The sequence below is a fragment of the Acanthaster planci genome, linkage group LG05 (assembly GCF_054643075.1).
Source record: "Acanthaster planci isolate LZ-2023a linkage group LG05, COTS_SCS, whole genome shotgun sequence".
NCBI classification, from domain to species: Eukaryota; Metazoa; Echinodermata; class Asteroidea; order Valvatida; family Acanthasteridae; genus Acanthaster; species Acanthaster planci.
In genome coordinates, this window is record NC_141781.1 from 21,425,309 (window position 1) to 21,440,859 (window position 15,551).

The window sequence follows — 15,551 nt, forward strand, 5'->3', positions numbered from 1 at the left end:
GTGCTAAGATGTTCATCCACGGGAAGAATTTAGCCTACATTCGCGACTTCTGTATTTTGTACTCTATTGAATGCTTTGTAAACTTGATCCATACGGCATGGATCAGCAGATATTAATTACTGGCGTCTAGTAATCTCCTTGTACGCTTTATATCTTTTGTATGCTTTTAACTCCAAACTGATTGGAAAATTTGTACTGCATCCATGCGGTGGAAAATGCAGCAGATGCCGGCTGTCTGCATCCAGCTGCAACGCAGGCGACCTGGCAATAAAATTTAAACCTCCCCCGATCGTTGCATTATTTATGAATATTTATCTAGGCAGAAATGGCTTGTTTATTCACGACGAACATGTATGCTGGCATAGAGGTACTTTTGGCTTGCTCCGTGAGACTCCGAAGACGACTTCTGTCTTGTGCTCGATTTTCAAGAATCGATACCATCTATAGTAAAGATTGCGGTAACACCATGTATTTATCTCTTCTTTGAGTATGTGTGGTTCTGAGATCTAGTTTCTTTCACCATGAAAACCTTTAAGTCTTATAATCGATACCATGTTTGAAATCATTGCTCTGTCGTGTTTGCTGCTCGTCAGCGGAGCAGACGGCAACTGGAAACCTGGGAACAAGGACCACCCTTCGTTTGCAAACCTGGTAACACGTACTGTTTGTTTAATAACCTGTAGGTCCCGGTCTTGGTCAGAGTGAAGAGAGTAGCACATGGGATCGATCGATCCTCGTATCTAAGATGACACACTATTCACGTTTGTTTCAGAGGGAAATTATTAACTGCGCATGTCCATATTTAGGATTATTTGCATACGTAAGAGGGCCATGAGAATTCGCCCCAGGCGAGTTAGCTGCTTCATTCATGAAATTTACGTCTTATTTTTAACTTTTTGTAAAAAAATCACGACCCAAAAATATTTTCAAAGTAAGATAAGGCCCTTTCCTAATGTGTTTTGTGAAAATAAAAATGAGAAATAGTGCCAGAGTGGTCAAAACTAGTAGTGATTTTTGTGAAAGGTATGGGTCTACCAGATAACCAGACTTGAATGAAAACTACGATCGTGGCTCAGGAGGACTTTTGATGCAAATGGAAGTAAAGTCCAAACTGAACTTTGGTAAAGTCTGGTGGTTAATATTGTGCCGTACTATAATATAAATCTATTATTTGAGTGGTCTATTAGGAGATAGATTCATTCTTAAAATCGTTGGCTCTCAGTGTTCCTATGTTTAGATGTACGTAAACATGCAAGAAGCCCAGGGAAAATATGCTAAGAAACGGACCAACATTATGTTGCATGTAGGCGACAAGCAACCAGAAAAGATATTCATCAACGATGCTATCCGAATGCGGACGGGACGAGTTCGGAATGTTTCGGCTATTTTATGAAACTGTTTTGGTCATTTGGACATACCCCTCGAACTATATATAAATAGCTAGCTCTATGGTGATACCGGACCCTTGAGTTGACGAGTTTAGTCGGAGTCATCGGCTCTGCTGGTATCCCTCACAGCTATATTTAATTATCCAGACTGAGGACGCTCCTCGCTCGACACGTAGACATCAGTGGAGGGCGCTCTTCAGTAATTTGATAGAGGGCGCTCTTTCTCTGAACAACAAGCGGCGCGGGACCATGTGAGCTGAGAAGCGCTAGAGATGCTCTTTCCATCTGCTAAAGTAAGATTTTTCAAAGAGTTGAAGCATATCTTGAACATGTAGTTTGAGAGTTCTGTTGGTAGGTTTAAATGGCATATGAGGATGATTATACAATATTTCGGGGGAGAGTTTCCTTCACAAACCCACGTATAAAAAGTTGTAAAAGAAGAAGCAGGCTACATACAATCATGGAAGGCAGCGCTTCGAGCGTCGGAAGTCAAGCCTACATGATATAGTAAAGTCGGTAGTAACTAAACGTCGTGGTCAACACGTCTTAACTGCCCCGACTACATATGGGCTGCTCCTAGTCCTACGTCACGTGTTTCATTACAGGAACAAGTTCCTCCATAGAGTTATCACGCCAGCAAAATCTCCCCTGTAGGCTGTAGGCATGTGTATTTGAGTAGGAGGAGGCATCGATAAGTTTAAGTGCTGTACGTGTGTCGAGCAAAAATGGTAGGATATCGTCAAATTTTGTAGTCCGAAATATCATGGAAGCCCCAACTGTTTGATGTTGGCATTAAACCCTAACCCCCTAGGCTCCTGCAGTAGAAAGCATACTGAACCTCACAAAATCCAACAGGTTCTTGTACTTGTCTATGTACTTGTACATGCAGGTTACTGTACCAAACCTGATCAAATCCAACAGAATGAGCCCGTTGGAGTTTGAGTGATATGGTATGGATGGGTCTATGCAGTATAGGATGACTTGCACTGAACAGTACCAAACCTGACAAAATCAAGCATAGCCCAACAATTGGTACAGTAAGCCAGACACTGCACACAGTGACCCGTGTGTGTCCCAACTCACACAGAATCCAACACCATCTCCCTGGGCCTTTCATCCCAAGTCTCATCAAATTCAACAACAAGTTCCTCAGGTACAGTACCAAACCTGCCAAAACCTCACAAAACCTGCTGTTGGAGCACGGCAGGTTTTGGGCAGTTAGGGTTAAGGGAGCCAGTAGGTGGTGATAGAAATATTGTTGGTCTTTATTTGGATTTTTTGGGAACTGTTGTCACTTTACTAATACTAGGTCTATACATGTAAGGCCCCTATGTAATGTCGTGGAGCGTTAGTATGAGCGATCCAGTACAAAATTTGAAAAAGAGGAATACTGATGTTCTACCCAGTAGAGCTAGGGCTTGGGTAGTCCTCGTCTGGGTAACTTGGACTCTACAAATTGCCTTTTGTTTAACAATTGGACATAGTCGGGCGACAGTAGGGTCCGAGTCCAAATAACTTCCATGATGGCTGCTGCATTTAGCTGTGGTTCATGAGTCATGCACTCAGTGACGGCTGTAACAGAATTTCATCTAGGATTGCCTGCTTGTTCCCTCCCAACCAAGGTTACAAAATACCTGTCTTTGCCAAGGATAAAATGATTGAAACTGTCACACCTTTGTGCTATTGACGGCCATCTTTTTGCTGCATCAATTTAGGAAGGAAATGTACAGACTTACTCATCGTTGTAAAACAAGATTTGTGTGGAAATGGGGACTTTGAAATTTTGAACAAGCAAAAATTGCCTGGGGCAAGTTTCATAGAGCTGCTCAAGCACAGAATTTGCTTGAGCACGAAAAACCTTGCTAAATAACCAAAGGTTACCAGCTCGAATTCTATGTGATTGTTATGCTTACCAAAAGACAGGTAAATACCACTACAAAACTAAATACATCTCAAGAAGTTTCGGCTGGTAACCTGATTTGTCAAGCAAGGTTTTTTCACGTTTAAACAAATTTTTTGCTTAAGCAGCGCTATGAAATTGGCCCCGACTGTCCAATTTTATTTTGCTCATCCTCGGGATCTGTGGCTAGATGAGACACTGCCGTTGAATGAACATTAGAAATTCATGAGCATAATCCACCAAAGCGAAAATAGAATCTCGGAACAAGAAAGTCTCAGATAAACGAAACCAACTGCCATTAACATTTTTATGTATTCCTCTACCAACCAGCCAGTCATCTTGTGAGCCAATCAGCCTATCAAACAGCCCACCAACCAGCCAATCGTCTTGTGAGCCAATCAGCCTACCAACCAGCCAGTCATTTTGCCAACCAACCAGCCTACCAACCAGCCAGTCATCTTGTGAACCAACCAGCCTACCAACCAGCCAGTCATCTTGAGCACCAATCAGCCTACCAACCAGCCAGTCATCTTGTGAACCAACCAGCCTACCAACCAGCCAGTCATCTTGAGCACCAATCAGCCCACCAACCAGCCAGTCATCTTGTGAACCAACCAGCCTACCAACCAGCCAGTCATCTTGAGCACCAATCAGCCTACCAACCAGCCAGTCATCTTGTGAGCCAATCAGCCTACCAACCAGCCAGTCATCTTGTCATTCAATCAGCCTACCAACCAGCCAGTCATCTTGTGAGCCAATCAGCCTACCAACCAGCCAGTCATCTTGTCAACCAATCAGCCCACCAACCAGCCAGTCATCTTGTGAGCCAATCAGCCTACCAACCAGCCAGTCATCTTGTGCTCCAATCAGCCTACCAACCAGCCAGTCATCTTGTCAACCAATCAGCCCACCAACCAGCCAGTCATCTTGTCAACCAATCATGCTAGATAACCAGCAAGTAGCCAGGCATCAGAGTTACTTCAAGTCTATACCAATCATGCAGTGGATTAGTACAGGTAGGCTGCATACCAAAGCTCAAAGGCTATTGATGTGTACCTTTGAATGGATTTTCCACCTTTTATACTCATCAAATATGCCTGGTCATTTTCACAGTTATCTTTTTATAGCAAATCATGTTGAGGTGAGGTCTTATGAGGCCAAAGGCAAAACCTTGAAGTACTAACACAACATGCAGATAAAAACATCCTTCTAACTCCATCATGCCTTTGTTGATTTCAGAATGGGTAGTTCTCCACTCTACATGTAAATGGAAATAGATCATTTCATTAAAAATAAAGTTAACAAACCTGTGAATGTTATTCATGGCATAGCCAATGGATTGTTTGATAAGTGTACTAATGGTTTTTCAAAACAAAATCTTTTACCATCGTTCCACTTCGTACATTTTCTTTGACTTGAATTCCTTGACGATTTTCTTTGAGGTAAATCCCCCACAAACTGGCCGTCGAACTAATTCCTTCAGAGTTTCACTCAGCTGATATAAAAATAAATATCCTCAATAGTAGTTTAACTTTTTTGTTGTATAGGTTGACCTTTAACCCTTGGCAACGTGAGTCCATCGTACCATGCTATATGACAGAGCAACTTGAAGGAATAAAACAAGCAGCCATTTCCTGCAAGGTGAGTTCAAAATAGTTATATGTGGGATTCCTTATATGGAATCTGTAGATTTCATAATATTGACTCTAACCTTTGAGCATACATGGATAGGAAAATGTTATTAAAATACAGGGCTTCAGGACTGTAATAATTTGTATTTTGCCAATTTCCATCACTCATTTCAAAGATGAAATACATGTTACAAAGCTTGGTCCAAGTTCCTTAGTTTCTTGTGTCTAGTTTCAATTGCTAGAATTATTGCAAGTCAAGGTGTGTCATTAAAGACTCTCAATGCCATCTTAGCAAATAATTCCAGCCAAACCTCCCATGACTGAGTCTCTTCTACCCTGTGTCACATACATACAGTGTAGTATACATTTGTGGGTCTAACACACAGAGAAAGTCTTAGAATTAACCGTGAACCAGTACATGTAGATTTTTCGGGTCTTAATGAAGAAGTCATTCAGACTGGAGGTTACTCCTTATACATGGGATACTTTCTGATTCATCCCTTTGGATTGAAGCCAAACTTTCAAATTGTTCTTCATTATGCTCATTACAATACTGGTGTCTTTGTGAAGATTTAGAGCAAGGAAATCCCACAATTAGTGAGGGTGAATGTGATGGGTAAAATGAATAAGAAAAGCTTCACTGTTTCTCTTTCATTATAACTCTGTAATTGAACTTAACTGTAGACTAGAGCTTTGTGTATTAATGAATTGCATAGTGGTTGAAAACTTGACATAGACTTTCAAACTGAAATAGATGTACTCAGAGTTTTGTTTTGTATTTGTTTACAACGATGCATTTCTCACCTGTGACTGTATTTTCTCCTTGCCATCTTTGCAGGTAAACAGTGTGATAAACAGCAGCATCCATCGTTACCATGACAACAGCTTTGCCTCCAGAGATTTCAAGTCCAGCCGTCCGTTTTCATCAGAAATGTAAAACCAAGAACCATTTGTACATTTGCAGTTTTTAGGTGTCAAAAATATCCTTGTTTATCATCGACCTTTCCTCAAATTGGGGAGACACTTTTTGAAAAAAATCTTTGGCTTATTTTTTCTTCTTTCAAGTATATGGTTACATATTTGACCAGCATCACTGAACCAAATTAAAAGCAGGAAGATTTTGAAAGTTTGCTCTGACAGAGAACGTTTCAGATTTAACTGATTTTCTTTGAAAGGTCATTGTGATGTAAACTTGAATATTTTCGTAGCCTTTGTGAGCGTTCCAAGTTGTTTTACTCCAAGCTTAGAACAGGCAGTTTGCTCATCTTGAGTTGCACTCTTCCAAAATATTGGATCATTCCAACTGCTATTCTTTATTCTGGTGAGAATCCTAATTTCTACCATTGCAGTTTCTATTTCTGAAAGGTTGAATTAAAAATCAAGTTCCATTAATGATTGTGATAAATTCACAAAGCAAGGAGTAAGAAAACTTGGATAGTTTCATTACACTATCATTTTCTAGTTTGTAATGTGTAAATGTTGGTCAAGTCTTTCATTTTATCCTCCAGCAAACTCAAATCCTTGATGCTTATTGGTTGATCCCATTGTTGTAACAGCGCTGTGATACCATTGCATGACATCATCATCTTACCTTACAAATAACTGCTGCTGGTATTTGCCCTAACACTGTTTGGCAAATTTGCTTGAGGATAAAATTCATTGCCTTTTTTGGACTAGTGAAACATGAGACGATGTTGTGTTTTTCATTTTTGGACAATCATGAAGCATAACAGGAAAACTCAAATGAATCCAGTGAAATTGTTAAAATCATGTCGATCAGACTAGTCGAAATTTTGACATAAAAGCATGCGCTTTTGTAAATATGAGACTAACCCCCCAAAAATGTTGTGCAAAGTTTATAAGTTTCAAGTTAAATGTTGACAAAATTCTGAGACAAAAAGTGGTGTACACTACGGACGAAAATTTAAGATTGAAACTGCGCATAGGTTACTATTCATTGAGTTTTCCTGGTAAACCTCTTTTTAAACTACATGTATGTAATGAGATGGATTCATGCTGTGTTTAGTGAATGGCCTCTTTATCTCTCATGTTGGGATATTCTTACATTCTTGGATTTTTCTTGTGTGATACTTCAATTGATGTCTTTCGTTGTACAGAGATGTTCAAAAATTCCTCATTCCCCTTTTCTAGCGATGTTTCCAACTTTGCCCCTCCCCTGGTGTGGGGGATGTCTTTAACTTGGCCCCTCCCCTGGTGTGTGGGGGGATATCTCCAACTTTGCCCCTCCCTGGTGTAGGGGGGGGGATATCTCCAACTTTGCCCCTCCCCTGGTGTAGGGGGGGATATCTCCAACTTTGCCCCTCCCCTGGTGTGGGGAGTGTCTCTTATTTTGCCTCTCCCCTGGTGTGGGGATGTCTCCAACTTTGCCCCACCCGTGGTGTGGGGATGTCTTTAACTTTGCCTCTCCCCTAGTGTGGGAATATCTTCACCTTTTCCCCTCCCCTGGTGTGGGGATATCTTCAACTTTTCCCCTTCCCTGGTGTGGGGATATCTGCAACTTTTCCCCTCCCCTGGTGTGGGGAATGTTTCCAACTTTGTCCTTCCCCTGATGTGTGGATGTCTCCATTTTGGCTTTCCTCTGTGGATTTTGCAAACATATCCCCAATGGATCCATCTCATGGCTACAGTGTTTGGTATAGTCAAAGGTGTGGTTCCAAATTTCAGGTGTCAAGATAGTAGTCAAGATCTCTAGGAACATTTTATTACATCTTTTATGACATTTTTAGATGAAAGTTTTCCTTTTTGCAAGCCATGCATTTCTAAATCTCAGAATTTAGAGAACTATTTGGGGAGACATTGTAGCAACAGATGCTCATTGCCAATTAATTTGGCCATCTGATTGACTAGAAGGTAATTTATGTTAAAACCATTACATCCATCTCTCAAACAGATCAACTTGGATTTGCTGATTGTGTGTTAGATTCGAGCTCTAAGACATTTGTGCTCTGATCAGCTACAAATTGATGGCACTTGATGTTTTGAACCATACCTTTGGATGTTTGTTATTGCATATTGATGAGAATCACTCCCACAAATTGAATCTGAGACACAGACCACGAGACAAACACTTTTCAAAATTCCAAAAAGAATTATTTAAGTTCATCAATTCAAGTAGAATCTAAAATGTGAAATTTGGAAACCACTGTCCACTTTTCTGCAGTTCATGCATGATTTGGTGTATTTTTGAAAATTTGTTTAGTTTACATATATTTATTTGTTTTATTCATCAACAGTGTGTATTTGCAGAAACTATGTTCAGAATGTCTTGTGTCAAGGGAGTGGTTCTCACATTACCTTACTTGCCAAATGTTTCCAAAATGTCTATTTGAGTTACTTGTATTTATGAAATCCCATTCTACACGCATGTACAAGCAGCAGTGTTGTGCTAAACATACGTTGCTGGTTGGCGCCCTCTACTGTCTGGGGCGTGTGGCAGTCTGTGGCCCAGGTACTGTGGTTGATATACCTATTGTTTAGTGAAATCGACTGTATGTGTCACTGGTGCTCTAATCCACCGGTGTCCTGCCTCACATAATTGACATGCTATTTCACCCAAAAATCTTCCAAACTCTCAAGTATAGGAAAGAAAGGATTTCTGTTGCTTACTTAAGTCTTTGGAGTCCCTGTATGGTTTGGTGAAACGGACTGAGGACCATTGCACTTTTTTCACCATTTTTTCGATCATTTTGTTATCCTAAGTTGGTACCCGTCATTCTTTGTTCCTGTGTAAACAGGTTGCTTTTTTGGCAAGGTCATGATGACCAAACCTTTATCAAAGAGGACATCTGCTTCTGATCTGAGGGGGCTCTAGACCTGATGAATGATAATGGCTTCTTCTCAGGTGTTGGTGTGAGACTTGGAGGAAAGGCATTCTAATATGGCTGCTCAACTTTGCCTAGATTCTACAGAATCATTTTAGTTTTGGTTTCATTTGTGTTTGGAGGTATGTTTCCTTGAAGGTGGTATCAAAGATGACATTGGGATTGTTAAAGAAAGGAAAGGTTATAGTAGTTACAGATCAGCCACAAATATCTTTGTGAAACTGAGTAGATAGAGTCAAAGTTTATCGTTAGTAGGAAATAGTGCTGATAGGTCAGAACCAATGATCATCTAACATAATCTTTGCAAGTGTAAATGTGTTTTACTACATCGTAAATTTTAGGAAAATAGAAAAAGCAGTACCTTGTTATTAGCAGGCCAAAACTTGACAAGCAAGCATGATTTGAAGAAAGCACAGTTGATAGGATAGTCTACACAATCAAGGCTTAGGATTTTTTTCATGGAAATCTGAAAAACAGGTTTCAGGTTAAATTCAGGTTTCAAATAGTAATGAACTTCTTCCTGAGAGTTAAATAGTTTATGATAAGGACAACAAGATAATTAGTTTGACTCCAAGTTAGGCATTTCAAGTTTTTAATTTTCTTGAAGATAGTCAAATGATTTATGACTCATTTTTGTCTACTAAAGTTCCCAGTGCTAGAGTGACAACATCTGTCCCTCGGTATAAGTAGGAATACAAGATAAAGATAACATGCTTAGTAAATGATTGGTTACCTGTAGAATTTAAATTTACAATAAACTTACATTGGGGTCTGTAGGTAATTGATAGGGGTATTCTTTTAAAAATTATAACGTTAAAATCAAAGTAAAATCATTTATAATTAGTAATATTCGGTCAAATAGAAGTAACCTTAAACAAACGATGCTCTGGAAGCATTTAAAGATATCACTTAGACCTTCATTCGGAGGGAATTTTTAGATTTTATATCAGCTTTGACATTTCATATCTGTTAGAGGAAGTTAGGTAGATGTATGTGACCATTAACATTGCAGATACTTGAACACAGTGCTTTGGCAGATTTCCAGGGACACCATTCACTTGTCATCAGATGTTATTCTGCTTTCATTTTAAGAATACATGTATGTGTGTTGTCTCTAATATTACGGAGGTCACAGGCAAAGTGCAACTTCTTGGGAGTTTTTCTCAACCTTGGTGAGGAGTCTTGTTCGTTGTTGAATTGTGTTTAGCTGTCTAACAATGTAAGCTATATATTTACAGGTGTTACAAAGGCCAGTGATGTATACACAACCCTTACCCTTCAGGTTTAGTCTAAGGCCAGTAAAGTACGCACAGTCCTTACCCTTCGGGTTTAGTCTAAGGCCAGTAAAGTATGCACAGTCCTTACCCTTCAGGTTTAGTCTAAGGCCAGTAAAGTATGCACAGTCCTTACCCTTCGGGTTTGGTCTGAGGCCAGTAAAGTATGCACAGTCCTTACCCTTCAGGTTTGGTCTAAGGCCAGTAAAGTATGCACAGTCCTTACCCTTCAGGTTTGGTCTAAGGCCAGTAAAGTATGCACAGTCCTTACCCTTCAGGTTTGGTCTAAGGCCAGTAAAGTATGCACAGTCCTTACCCTTCAGGTTTAGTCTAAGGCCAGTAAAGTATGCACAGTCCTTACCCTTCAGGTTTAGTCTAAGGCCAGTAAAGTATGCACAGTCCTTACCCTTCAGGTTTGGTCTGAGGCCAGTAAAGCATGCACAGTCCTTACCCTTCAGGTTTGGTCTGAGGCCAGTAAAGTATGCACAGTCTTTACCCTTCAGGTTAAGTCTGAAGCACATTGGATGGGATTTGTTACATTTGGTACGTCAGGGTTTTTTAATACTCCCTTGCCAGTATTCTACACAAGGGAATAGATTTTGTGAAGGAATTTCTCCAGATCCTAGGAGGGTTAAAGTAATTTAATCTTAGTTCAAGAATTATAAAACAATAATTTGTGTAGTTCAGTAAAATATGTCTTTATTTAGAGGATCGATATTTAGCTCTCTCGCTCTGAATTTATTAGTATGCTCCCAACATGATAGGAATAAATGTAGAGCATTTCACCTAGGAGTATACCATTAACAAACCCAATGTCATCTGCAATATCTCCTCAAGGGTCTGGTACTGTAAAACAATCAAACCACACAGCTATTTTCTTTGCTGAATACACACTATTATTTGTCAGTTACACTGTCTACAATTTGGATTTTGTGCTTGTGTGGTTTCGTTTTTTAAAAGAAAAAGTGCAGACGAATTTTGGACGTATTCCTCTGTGCAAACATTTCTCATACAGTGTGTGGTTCTTCCTTCACAAGTGGAAACAAAATGATTGACAAGTACTGCACTTCAGTACATTCAGAGAACAGCTTCGTTTTCCCCCATACATAGTCAAATTGTAAAGTAGCCAGCCATGTTAGAATGTGTTTCTCTGATTCACATGTCATCATCTAAGCTGAAGTTGTTGTCATTTTGATGGTCCAGGACTCAATTAGAGATGGAGTAGAAAAGTCCAATTCAAAACAGCTTTCTCAGTTTTTACTTTTTTTCCACTCAAGTTCATGTCCAAAAACACTTCCAAAATTACTTCCAAAATTTTGCAGCCTGGTTGCCCGAACAGGGGATGACGTCCGTGAAATACCCCATACAGACTCAGCAAAGATTAGGTTGGCAACAGTGAATACTTTCTGACCTTTGTTTTGGCCATTGTTTGTTTTTTCAATGAAGTGAAATGCATGTTTAATTATGTGGGGCAGGATACCAGTGGTGCAGAGCGCCAGTAGCACATCAGTGGATTTTGCTGAACAATAGGTATATCAACCACAGTACCTGGACCACAGACTGCCACATGCCTCAGACAGTAGAGGGCGCCAACCAGCAACGTATGTTTAGCACAACACTGCTGCTTTTTTTTTTTTTTTTAAATGAGAAAAAAATAAATAGGGTCCCCTAGAATAAATTTCACACAGAAAATTTGAATAAGGTGTCCCCTTGTCTTTATTTCTCACAAATCAAAAAAGCCCCCCTTGTCTCCTCCATGCAAGGAGGATTTCAAGAAAGTAGTCAACCAAGGATAATTCTTTAGAGGATGGAGCCAGAAACTCATGGTCTTGGAAGGGCAACAGCAAAGGCTTCTGCATTGTCAAAGTCCAACTCCAGAAACCTTTGTGGTTCCCCTACAATGCACACGTTTCTGGTTCCTCCCCTAAAGTGGCTGCATTGTATCATGAATATACATACTATGGCCACGCCTTTTGTAATTTGTATACAACCTCTATACATGGAGATCATATACAAATTACCCAAGGTTAGGTCATAGGACACATATCAAGATTCACTGTAGCCATTTAAGGTATCATTGCCTACCTTACTCAGTGACCTTTGAACCAAAATGGGGACATTCTAGGTTTACCATTTAAACTGCATGCCTGAACAGAGGATGCTGCTATCTTTTTTCTTCTAGCTCATGCGCCTGAATGGAATTGGATTTCATACTTACTTTCAATTGAAATTTTTAATTTTTTTGCAGGAATAGGGGACTGGGCCAGTCATGTCACTAAATTGCACACGCAAGCTTCATTGGCTGTCAAAGGTCACATGGCAAGGTAAGAAGCAATACCTTAAATTTTGTAACCTGTTACCTTCAGCGAGTCTGAAATCATGTTTTTTAGATACCTTATTCTTCTTTGAAATTACCTGTTGGCTGTTCCATTGTTGAAAAGGTGACTTTTTGTCAATGAGCATTTTAAGATGGCACTCAAACTTATTTTTTGCTCATGCATTTGATGAAATAGCGAGTCCTTTCAAGACTCCTGATTTGCATTAAGAGTTTGGCTGCAATTATTTTGATTTTAAAATGCTTTGGATTCTTTTCTTGGCATGTTTGTAAACAAATAGACTCGACTTTCAGTAACAGGTTACAAATATCCTTGGTTGACCACTTAGTTGAGAAGTTGCCAGTTGATGTTGAGGCAAGCAATCTTTGTGCTATTTTCATTATTTTGATTTTCAATTTTGGGTGCATTACATTTTTTACTTATGCATCAAAGTAATTTGTAAGCTGTTGGTACAAAATGTGATAAGGCTATGAATTAGGAATTTGTGAAAAGTTCATTCACCAATTACTTTTTAAATATTCCAGAAACAGTTTTGGGCAATGAGATTCAAAGCATGACTAATATTTTTCATAATTTTCATTGTCTGCACCTTAAAAATAAATAAACTTTGACATGGCAAGACAGGATTAAAAATGGAACATTTCTTAAAGGTCAAAGAACATCAGCTGGCAAAGTCTCAACTTGGAAGTAAATGTTGGAGTACAGATGAGGTCGAAAAATTCTCCAATTTCAGTTGAAAGAAATCCGTGAGGACTTGTGTAGAAAGTTGTTGGCATGCCAAGTTAAAAAGCTATACTTGAGAAATTGTCTAAACCGTTTTATGCCACAAGGACTGTGCATGCATTAGCAATTGCTGTTGAGTTACTTAAGGCTTGGGGAATAGAGTCACTGCTATGGAAAGGCTAGTCAAGTTTAAATCTGAAATTGGAGCAACTTTTTGGACCTCAGTATAAGAATCATTCAACATACCAGGAGTGCACCAGACACTCCAAAACCAAACTTTTTTTTCATTCTACAAAATGTTACCAGCAAATCTTGGAATAAATCAATCTTGAAAGTTAGAGTTCATGCTGAAGTTCACTCCTGAATCCTGTCGGTGATTTCACAACTTAGAATCCATTGCAGGAGTCCCATGTCCCGTTGAAAGGATTTGTAAGGGCAACTATTTTCAATCTTTTTCAAACTATTTAGCCAAGGTGTTTTAAATTCAATTATTCTAGAATTCATTGAAAAGTCAATCTGTTGCATTGCTGAAGGAAACTTGTCAAGTTTACGGAATGCATATCTCCTATTTGATCAAAATAGTAGAGTTCAGTTGAAAATATTGTCTTCAGATTTGAAAGTGGTTCAATTGGCTTTATTTCTCTTGTCCAGGTAGGAATTTAAGCTGGGCTGTCCACTGTCGTCTTCAGCGTCTCCTCATTACGAGACTGAGTTCAAGATGTCTTCAGCAACGTCATGCATCAATTGGTCCCTCTCACTGAAGGCAGCAGTAGTTTGAAGATCACTCAGATGTTGGAGTACGGAAAGGATCCAATGTGGAGATGGACTCGTTGTAGATGAAGGGGAAAAATAGAGAAATATATAAGTTAACTTTGAATTCTATGTATTGAATTTAGATTTGATAGTTTTCTCTGATCAGGAAGCACATGGGGCTGTAATATGGACCCTTCCGTTAAATTTGGCCACAATAAATTATCCAAATGATATTTTTAAAGCTAAATGAACATTTTAAAGTTTCTTACTTGACAATGGTCATCATACTGTTTGAGTTCAAGAAATTAAAGCCAAAAAATGCATCAATTTGATCTGAAGTGTTTGTGTCAGGTTAAAAGTAATTCACATTATTAGGATGATTGTCTGAATTTGATTCTTATTTGAAGCCGTTACTTTTTTATTTCCCAAATGAACAAACATTTGCCTTCACCACCCAAGAAAATTTAAATAGAAAGCACCTGTTAATTTGCTCAAGTTTTAATCGTTTGGAAGTGAGGCAGGAATGTTGCATCCTGCCTCCACTTCAGTTGTTTCATCATATATCATCTCAGTAAAAGTTAGTCATTACAGAAATGCTGGAACGACATGAATTTTGGACTGAGAAACATTTTCCAATGTTGTTAGGAAATACTTGGAAAATTCTCTTCACTCCCCATAGACTTTGTACACGACTGCTGAAGTGGAGTCGGGATGCAAGATTTTTTATCTGGGAACCGTTTGAAAAAGCTTAAGAGACGATATGAGTGAACTAGCAATTAGGAATGAAAAATAAACTCAACCCCCACAAGGCTGGCAGTAAGACTGAGGAATTCGACTTCAATGTGCCACACCCAGTTTTTCCCGAGGAAAAAAATTAAGTTTCCCTTGGAAATATTGTTTTTAGGTCAGTACTTACAGTAGCCAGTTGTTCACACTAGACGATGATATAGAATTTTGGAAGAAATATTAAAGAAACTGCATCAAGATATGTATCTTGCACATTCTGAGCGTCATAGTAAGGTGTATTTTATGCACGTGTTGTTAGGAACATTGGGAGACTCCGACGGTGTGATACTGTTTGGCTGAAACCCGCCGACGAAATGACAGGAATATACGCAATACTAATGGTCCCAGAAGACCACGTGATGGCAAGGAGCCAATAAAAAGAGAGGAGGAAAGGTGTGGCGCGAAAGAAATTGGATGAATGAAAAGGGAACCCACGGGTCTATCCTTACGGGAATTGGAGGCGAATACGAGCCGTTTTGCATGCTGTTGTCCCCTTCCACACACGTACACAGAATGGTACTTCGGCTGAAAACGAGACCAATTCTTTTGTTGGATTCCTTTGTCCAGTCTCTCCTAAACAATAAAAAAGATTCGAGGCTTACGGAGGATTAGACGCCGCTATCTTTCGTTACGCTTGAGTGAACAACAATAGGGAGAATTGAAGCAGAAAATCTCGAAAAACTCGCCTTTAAAAGCATTTTAGGCAACAAAATGATACTTTTTGCAGAGGAAATCACATAATAAACCCGCCCATAGTTTCAAAATTTAAAAGCTCGCACGGAATAAAAAGTTGGCTTTTCAGGACTGGTGGGTTCCTCGTGAAAACTTTCTCGCATTCGACGTTGGTGGCGCTATAGTAAAGAAAGTCCCAGTCCGCTCGTTCAGTTTTCATGAGTGAAGCTTTGCTCACATCCAAGA

At 39.4% G+C, this 15,551-nt stretch overlaps 2 long non-coding RNA genes across 2 annotated transcripts in view; both read left to right on the forward strand.

The window, feature by feature from the left end:
* Positions 1 to 1,598: 1,598 nt before the first annotated feature.
* Positions 1,599 to 15,551, forward strand: part of LOC147799224 (uncharacterized) — a 159,531-nt gene continuing 145,578 nt past the window's right edge. Inside the window, exons 1-4 of the long non-coding RNA XR_015425452.1 lie at positions 1,599 to 1,681; positions 3,619 to 4,304; positions 4,836 to 4,929; positions 5,758 to 5,852. This is a non-coding gene — a long non-coding RNA (uncharacterized LOC147799224). The remainder of the gene's footprint in view (positions 1,682 to 3,618; positions 4,305 to 4,835; positions 4,930 to 5,757; positions 5,853 to 15,551) is intronic.
* Positions 12,084 to 14,948, forward strand: LOC147799225 (uncharacterized). The gene is made up of 2 exons (XR_015425486.1): positions 12,084 to 12,359; positions 13,746 to 14,948. It is a non-coding gene; the product is annotated as an uncharacterized LOC147799225 (long non-coding RNA).